We start from the raw sequence: 9,991 nt of genomic DNA, 5'->3' as shown, positions 1-9,991 counted from the left end.
CAACCATAACCTTATTGGTATTAAAAGTAGATGGTGTGCTTCTGTGTTCTCCCCGTGTCCACGTGGGTTTCCTCTGGGTGTTCCGGTTTCCTCCCACAGTCCAACACAGGTGGATTGGCAACTCAAAAGTGTCTGTAGGTGTGAGTGTGTACCTGAATGTGTGAGTGTGTGTTGCCCTGTGAAGGACTGGCACCCCCTCCAACTGGGATTCATGGAGGTTGACGAATTCAGGGCCTGTGCCATGGGCTGGCCTGAGACTTAAAGACTCATTGTGGTCTGCAAAGAGAGTACCATGAATCTGAAATGACAAATTTGCTAAAATGAATATTGCACTTCAACTGTGAAATATATTGAACTGTCAAGTTGCATAGAAATAACAGTAATTAATTTTTATTTCGATAACCAGTTTAAAACAAGCAAAGTTTAATAGTGTTTCCCACAAAAAACATCCTTCCACATCACATATGACACCATAACAGTACCATAAAATTCACATTGCATAAAAATCAGTTACTTGTTAAAGCGAACCGATAGGATGCATGTAGATTTTACCAGCTGAGAAAATAATTTTCACTCTCATACTCACATACAAGCATTGTATGGAGTTGTTTCCTTAGTAGCCACCTGGGACACTTATTCTTCATATTTTTTTGCCGGACCATCTGCCAGGCCGGTCTAGAAGAAACATTTACGCTTACTGACTGACACCTAATGTTGAAACACACATGCACAAGTAGGAACTTTTCATTCAACCATATTTCACAGGGAGAATTTTAGATGGCGCCACAATTATATCTGTTGTTAGTTCAGCCATATTTCACATTCCAGTTCGTGAACTAAATTTGGAACTCTACCTAGGCCGAAAAAACGTACTCTTTTCCCCGGACAAGTACTTTTTGGGACCTAAACAAAGTGTCTGGGATTTTGCTGTCTGCAGGCTTTCGTCCCGTTTCTTGCCATAAGCTCTAAATCCTTTATTGAAATGTTAACTTTGATGACATTGTCGAAAGGTGAGCAGAAGGTGAGAGGGCTGAAGTGTTCAAGGGGTCATAGAATTGAGAGCTGAATTGGGACACCCTCGTGCTGCTTCAGCACTGTAGGTCCACCATTCACCACGGTGAGCAGTGGCGTTTTACTGGAGCCTTGAACAGAAATGTGTTGAACGTTGTTGAGGTAATATTTATCTTAGTTTCTTCTTTATGTTTGAAGAATATAAACTTTTTTCTTTTCTTCTGTATATATAACAGACAGAAAGTCATCTTCTCTGTCCCTATAATGATGCAAATACATGGACACATCTCACTGTTACTGACTTTCTGACGAGTAAATTACATCTGCACACTCGTTTCATGCCTTCCGTACGACTTCGGAACGGAGACAGTTTCCACATGTGAGCGGCAGAAATGCAATCCGTGTGAGGACCCACCAACGGACATCATCCTGGAGGCTTCGGTTAGGCAAAGGTGGATTACATTTAATCAAGTTTAGTAACGTTAATATATAATGTAGCTACAGGTTGGGTACTTTATACATTTATACTGGATAATGCCAGTTGGCATTTTTGTATCTTATGAGTTTTGTAAGCAAAGAGGTTAATTAATAGTGCCAGCTAGCTAACATTAGCAACCGAGCTTAAAAAAAATGTGAGCTTAAACAGTGACCTTTAACTCGTTTTCTTTGTTTATACACTGCTACGTAAATTATTTTGTAAAATAAAATGTTAGTTTGTCATATACACAAAAATTTGTATTTGCGGTTCGGCAGCACAGTTTTAACATTTGGGAGCATATGATAAGCATAAACAGGGCATTTTTGATAGCCTAAATAGCACAAAACTCAAGTTAATTCCTAGTGTGAAATTTCCTGTTCCACCTTAAATGGTGCAGTAGTTGCATACTGGTGTCTCTGGGTGATGAGGGACTTTTTTTTTTTTTTTAATGAACCCTTTAAGGTGGAATGGGACAATTTGAAGAAATGCTGCCAGCATTAAAACAGCTTCAAAATCAGCTTCTTATTCTTCAGCTTCTTGTTAAAATTTACCATTCCAAAAATTTACTGGTTACAGAGCTGGCAAATGTCATTATTAGGAAAGTTTGATAGCACAAATGGACTTATCAGGGTGCTAGGGGTACTAAGATTAATTTGGGTCTGTTCTGAATTAAAATTAAAACACAATAAAACATTTAATATGTTAAGTTATACTATACTATATTATACTAATATGCACATGCCTGTAGGATTGCTGTGTAGGTGAAGCACATTGTTAGAACAACCAGACATCAGCTCTCTTTCTCAGATTCAGACAACGTTTCTATTACTTCAACTAATATATGTTTAGCTTCAGACTCACCTAATGTATTTTAGGTTGCATAAAAAAAACATGTTTGTATTTTATAGGTTATAACAAGCTTGTGTGAGTTTAGTTACAAAAATTAAATTGATAAAAAAAAAATAGATTTTACAATAAAATTGATAAAAATGTTAGTTCTGTACATGGCCATTTACTAATCTTATTATCACATGTATGTATTATTCAGCTCGGTTTTAATCTTACTCCCTTTGCTGTCTACAGGTTCACTTGCTGTGTCAGTCCTCCCAAGGTCACTATGGATAGAAGAGAATATGCTCAGCATTGCCACCATACCTACAGGAGTTAAAGTATATACGTTTTTTTTTCTTTATAGAGCATTTGACTTGTTACATAATTAAATTTGGGGTGTGCTCATCTTACCGCGGTCACGCCATCTGCACTTCGCGAAAACGCAGTCACGCCATCTACACTAGGATTTCTAGTGCGCGTCCACATCACGGTTTACGGTAGAACGTGTGCGAGCGAGTGGTGGGACTCGCAGAAAAGAGCAGATATTGAAAATTCGTAAGAAATGCAATTTAAAATATAATTCAATACAGTTAATATTAAAAAACAAGCCTGATTGGCTAAAAGAACGGTTTGCAACCCTTAAAAAGTCCATAAAGATCCATAAAATGGAGGGAATACAGTTTCACAATTATAATCAAATTGTTATATGGACAATTTTGTGTTCTATTAAAGGGTTAAATCAAACTGTTACCAAACCACTCCACTGTAGCCTTAAAGAACATGTTCTAGAGTACCCAGATTATAATGTTCATACATTTGTACTGTAAGAATGTGGAGTAATAGCATTACAAACTTCATTAGAATAACAACACAATTCCACAAATTGCAGAATGCTGAAGGCCATAAAATGGTTAAATCAAACTGTTACCAGACCACACCACTGCAGCCTTGAAGAACATGTTCTAGAGTACCCAGGGTACAATTGTCATACATGTTTACTGTAGGAATTTGGAGTAATAGCATTTCAAAATTCAGTAAAAATTGTTTAATTTGCAAATATTGCAAAATTCTGAGAGCTATTAAAGGGTTAAATCAAACTGTTACCAAACCACTCAACTGCAGCCTTGAAGAACATGTTCTAGAGTACCCAGGGTACAATCGTCATACATTTTTACTGTAGGAATTTGGAGTAATAGCATTGCAAAATTCACTAAATATTATGTTTAATTTGCACATATTGCAAAATTGAGTGCTAATAATGGGTTAAATCAAACTGTTACCAGATAATTTACCAGAAACTGTCCACTGCAGTCTTGAAGTACATATTTTCAGTTTCCCTGGGTATAATTCTCAAAACGTTTTACTCTAGGAATTTGGAGGAATAGTATGGTAAAATTCAGAAAAAATTATAATTTAATTTTATGAATCTCGTAATGTTTAAGACCATAAAACGTTTATAGTACTAGGTACTAATTACCAGGGATATGTACTGCATTTACGAAGAGCATGATCTCAGGTAAAAAGTATATGTTTTTTTTGTGTGTGTGTGTGTGTGTTCGGAATAGTAATATTTCAGATTTCCCTAAAAATTATGGTTAAATACAATTGCAGTGTTACCAGGGAGCCAATTGCAGTCTTTAAAACCTTTTTTCTTAGGTACAATGTGCATAAGATTTAATTATCGTTTATTTTTGATATTGTGGGTAAAAGCAGTTAATGATTATCTCCTGCTAGTAATTCATATTTCCTGAAAATGACAGTTATAATAAAATTTAAAAAATGTTTAAAAATGTTAAATTCAAAAGATGCTAGAGATCATGTCTGTAGTCTTGAAAACAATAAGACAATAACTTTCAAACTTTAAAAACTGTTTTCAAAACTACAGACATGATCTCTGATGATCATGAAATAATGAAATCTTATGCACATTGTACCTAAGAAAAAAAAGGATTTAAATACTGCAATTGGCTCCCTGGTAACACTGCATTTGTATTTAACCATAACTTTTAGGGAAATCTGAAATATTACTATTCCGAATACACACACACACACACACACACACACAAAAAACATAAACTTTTTACCTGAGACCATGTTCTTCGTAAATGCAGTACATATCCCTGGTAATTAGTACCTAGTACTATAAACGTTTTATGGTCTTAAACATTAAATTATAATTTTTTCTGAATTTTACCATACTATTCCACCAAATTCCTAGAGTAAAAAGTTATGAGAATTATACCCAGGGAAACTGAAAATATGTACTTCAAGACTGCAGTGGACAGTTTCTGGTAAATTATCTGGTAACAGTTTGATTTAACCCATTATTAGCACTCAATTTTGCAATATGTGCAAATTAAACATAATATTTTAGTGAATTACTCCAAATTCCTACAGTAAAAATGTATGACGATTGTACCCTGGGTACTCTAGAACATGTTCTTCAAGGCGGTCCGGGGACTAGGTGGTGAGCACGTTCGCCTCCCAGCGCTGGGATCTTGGGTTCAAGTGAGAGTTTCCATGTTCTCCCCGTGTCTGCGTGGGTTTCCTCCGGGGGCTCCGGTTTCCTTCCACAGTCCAAAAAAAACATGGAGGGTAGGTGAATTGGCTTCTCTAATAACTGTCCTGGTGTGTGAGTGAATGTCTGTATGTGTGAGCCCAGATATGGATTGGTGCTCTATCCTGGGTTAAACCCTAGTGCCCGATGCAGTCCTCCAGGTGGTCGTTCCTGGTCGAGAGTACGCTGTGCGCGTTTGGCTGCCGCTTCTCACCAGTGTGTGTGTGTGGATTGAGCGTTCTGAGCAGTGTGGATTGTAAAGCGTCCTTGAGTGTCTAGAAAGGCGCTATATAAGTGCAAAGATACATACATACAAGGCTGCAGTTGAGTGGTTTGGTAACAGTTTGATTTAACCCTTTAATAGCTCTCAGAATTTTGCAATATTTGCAAATTAAACATTTTTACTGAATTTTGAAATGCTATTACTCCAAATTCCTACAGTAAAAATGTATGACAATTGTACCCTGGGTACTCTAGAACATGTTCTTTAAGGCTGCAGTTGAGTGGTTTGGTAACAGTTTGATTTAACCATTTTATGGAATTTAATATCTGAGTTTTTTTCAAGCCTATTACTTCTAATTCTTACAGTAAATAGGCATAAATATTATACCCTGTGTACCTGAGGACATGTTTTTCAATAGAACAGTGAGATTTTCTGGTAACAATTTGATTTTTAATTTTAATTTCAGTGAAACTGTATTCCCTCCATTTTATGGATCTTTATGGACTTTTTAAGGGTTGCAAACCGTTCTTTTAGCCAATCAGGCCTGTTTTTAATATTAACTGTATTGAATTATATTTTAAATTGCATTTCTTATGAATTTTCAATATCTGCGCTTTTCTGCGAGTCCCACCACTCGCTCGCACACGTTCTACCGTAAACCGTGATGTAGACGCGCACTAGAAACCCACTTTGAGAAGCGATGTCTGTTACATCACAAAATGCGTGCAATACTAAAATAGACTAGTCATTATATATTTTTAATTGCAAAGAACTTTAATGAGGCAAAACACGCATTGCTTCTTTTTAAAATTAAAACTTTATTGGCTTTGAATTGTCAAACTGATGTACGTGTAGAAATACAGGTACAATTTTACTTTACTATATATATATATATAAATTAATACCCATTTGATGAGTTTGATGCTAAAAACCATTCCACCCTCATTAAACAGAATGACCCCTTGGCTGTATAATTTTGGCAATATTTCACTAAAGTAATACTGAATATCTACTGATATGGATTTTTTCAAAAAATTCCCATAATGACTACACCATTCCACTGTCGTTAAACAGAGCAACCCCTTGGCTGTCAACTGTATCATTTTGGCAGTTTCACTTTGTTTCCTCCTGTTCACTTTATTCATTATTTTTGGAATAATTACTTCTCAGAATAGATTCATATTGAATTTTAATAGCTTTGTATAACATTAAGATACATTTACATTTGGCTTAATTATTCATATGAATCCCTCACAATATTCTGCAAAAGAGGCTGCCCTTTTCTACAATCAAAGCAAAGAATGGGAACATTCAATTTTTATGTGCTACATTTAAATTATAAAATATTCCTACATAATTATTACAATGGTTACATATTTAACTGGATTTCTATACCTGTTTATAATGTAGAGATATTCTAGAAGTAGTCTCATAGGAGAATGGGAAATCATTTGTATTTAATTCTAACACCCCTACAATGATGCATGATGAGCAATATACCATAAACAGCAGTATTTATTGTGGACTGTTTTAGAATCAGCAAGTAAAAGTAAAGTAAAATCCTCCAAAGCTGTATTAGTAATTGACAAAGTGTATGACATTTAAATTGTTGTAGTATTAGGAAAAATGTTAAATATGCAATCACATTCCATATCCTTGACTTTAATAATTATGTTGCAATATTTTATGATTTAAATATGGCACTTTAAAGAAAAAATGTATGTATTTGTATGCATTCTTTTCATAACATGCATATGTAATTCATTCATTCATTATCTGTAAGCGCTTATCCAGTTCAGGGTCACGGTGGGCCCAGAGCCTACCTGGAATCATTGGGCGCAAGGCGGGAATACACCCTGGAGGGGGCTACATATGTAATTAATTCAAATAATTTAATCTTTAAAAGCTAAATTAACATCCTCTCAGTGAGGTGATTTCATATTTTTTTCCAGGTTGACAGAATCTGTTGTCAGTACACCATTGTTATTAGAGCCAGAGATTACAGCATCATCATCATCATCATCATCATCATCACAGTCTATTTAAATGATATGCAAAAGTTTGTTCATGTTTTTAAAATCTTTTTTAAAGGTTCTGATTTACAATAGGTAGGACCAATATTTTCAGGGAAAAAGATCCTTTATTCTATCTAGGCCTCCTCAAATTTCTAATTGTATTAAAAAGCCTGGCCTATCTATCTATATACTATAAATACATACTATATATACTTTTATATATACATACTGTATATACTTTTTAACTTCAGTATATCGTGTTACACATGCCCAAAATATGCAAGTGTTACTTTACAGCTTCAGAGTATTTACAATCTTATAGGACCACTACATTGTAATATATTGTTTTTATTCAAATTTGACACACAGGAGCAGTGAGTACACACACAACCAGAGCAGTGAGCTGCCAACCACCACTGTGACCAAGAAGCATTTTGGGGGTTGGGTTCCTTGCAAAAGGTCACTTCAGCCATGAATGAGAGGCAGCTCATCCAAAGATGTATGGCCTGGTCTGTCCATGTCTTTGGTCCCTTCAGGCAACTAACTTAAACTTGTATCATTTTAGTTCATATATAAATAACACATTAACTATTCAGCCCTAGATGGAATGATGAAAAGATTAAAACATCTTTCTAGGCTTTAGGAAAGTGTTAATGAGTTGAGTTCAGAGTTTATGCAGAGAATAGAAGAATGATTATGTATTGCAGAGAGATAATCTACTTGGATATCGGTGAAGGTGGTTTTACGTAGATGAGAGAGTTAGAGGATGTAAACTTTCCCAGTATATCGGCTGTTTCTCAAGAGAGATGGATGATTTCAGCGTGAGCCAAAGGCCCTGGAGGGCTTAGCGGAGCGCTGGCGCATCATCTGAGCTTGCTGAAGCCTGTGTTGCAGCTGATGCTGGCGGAGTTTGTGCTTGACGTTGAGGCAGAAGAGCACAGGGCACTTATTCTCCTGGCAGTGCTTGGCATGGTAGCAGCAGAGAGTGATAAGCTGCTTGCAGACAGGGCAGCTGCCGTTGGTCATCTTCTTCATCTTCTGGCAGGATGGCAGCGAGCAGTTGGCGCAGCGACATTGGCATGCACGCACAAAAGACTGAATGCAGCGTTGGATGCTCAGACGACGGCTCTCCTGAGGACTCTTGGATGGTTTATTGCAGTCACTGCACAAACTAGAGCCCTAAAAAGGGAGAATTAAGAGTGAGTAAAGGTGACTGAAGTCAAGTAATTTACTTTATTAGTAGCCTCTGCCATGGACAGTGAGCAACCAACCTTCATGTAAATAACTTTCAGTAAAATGAACCATTAAATACAATTAATTAATTTGTTACCAGGTATTTCTGAGACTGTTTATAAGATAACCAAATTTTAAGAGGGCAGAAAGTCAAACGGAAATAAGTTAGTGAGTTAAAAATATTGTCGCTGTCCAAAGAAAAACGTCTCCATTTTTGTTGATTTTAAGTTGGCTACATTTGAACACTGCAGTAGTCTTTCATTCATTGATTGTCTGTAACCACTTATCCAGTTCAGGGTCCGGAGCCCACCCAGAATCACTGGGAGCAAAGCAGGAACACACACTGGAGGGGGTGCCAGTTCTTCACAGGGCGACAAACACTCACACGTTCACTCACACTTATGGACACATTTAAGTATCCAATCCACCTACCAGCATGTGTTTTTGGACCGTGCGAAGAAACCGAAGCACCCGGAGGAAACCCACAAGGACACGGGGAGAACACAGCAAACATCTCACAGACAGTGACCCAGATCCTTATATATCCTTAACAAAATTAAAGTTTACAACGACTTATTTAACATTTATAAACCTCTAGTCTCTCCATATCGAGTGTATTACATGTATTTATGTAACTATTATATCTGTATTAATAATGTAATATAACACAATTGCCAGATCAAGAGCTCTTAGTATCGTGCGTTATTAACTCTCAGTCATGAGAAAAGAAATGAGACTGTTCTCTGTGTTGATACAAAGGGTTAATCATGCTGTCTTACTGGCTGTGAAGACATTATGGAGTATCTGCGGATGAAATTAACAACAGAACTATCAACTCTGCCCGAGATAGACTTATCACTCAGAGTGAGTAAGAGAGAAAGGGAGCGCGAGAGAGTTGGGGGGAGGGGGGGCTTAATCCTAAGCCCTTAAGATTTATTTTATAAATGTACACCTTCATGACATTGTTAGTCTGTATGAAGTCTTCAAGGCGGCAGAAGCTTAGTAAAATGACTGGGACTCGCTCAGCCCCAGCCTTGGCTAAATGAGGGTGTCTTGACTAACTAGTGCACTGGTCAGTGGCTAGATAGGGAAACAATAACACTCACAGGCACATGGATGAAAATGACTAGTGCAACTTTAAGAAAATACAATTGAGGTAAGATGATTACTGATTTGTGCTGTTCATAACTTCAGCATTTAAGTACACAACATTCAAAAATTCTACTCAATGGTTGGTGCATTTTATGGTGTTCAGAATTGGCATGTGTGGGGCAATAGCACCTGACCCAAAATTCTTTTTTTTCTAAGCTATTTCACTGAAAAGAACAAGGTTCCAGCTGCATTGAAAGCAGAAAGGAATGGTAGCAAAACTCATCAAATCACATCCATTTCGTTTCCTGTTGTGGACATGTTAATGAGCAGTGGCTAGAGAGGTAGGTTCAGTTATGTGCTTTTGGTCTCTCAGCCTCTAATGCCAGGCTTACCCCAAATGATGGAAGTGATCAATAAATGTGACTTTCAGTTACAAAATTGAGGCATTTCCTCACCATTTACTAGCTCTAGTTTGTTTGTGTGCTCAAAACTGGTCTAACATGTTTACAAAACATAGGTGTCTAAATGGTCGGGTATGCTAGGCATTCTCT

Source organism: Hoplias malabaricus, chromosome Y (genome assembly GCF_029633855.1).
Source record: "Hoplias malabaricus isolate fHopMal1 chromosome Y, fHopMal1.hap1, whole genome shotgun sequence".
Lineage (NCBI taxonomy): Eukaryota > Metazoa > Chordata > Actinopteri > Characiformes > Erythrinidae > Hoplias > Hoplias malabaricus.
Note: the sequence above shows the minus strand (reverse complement) of the source record.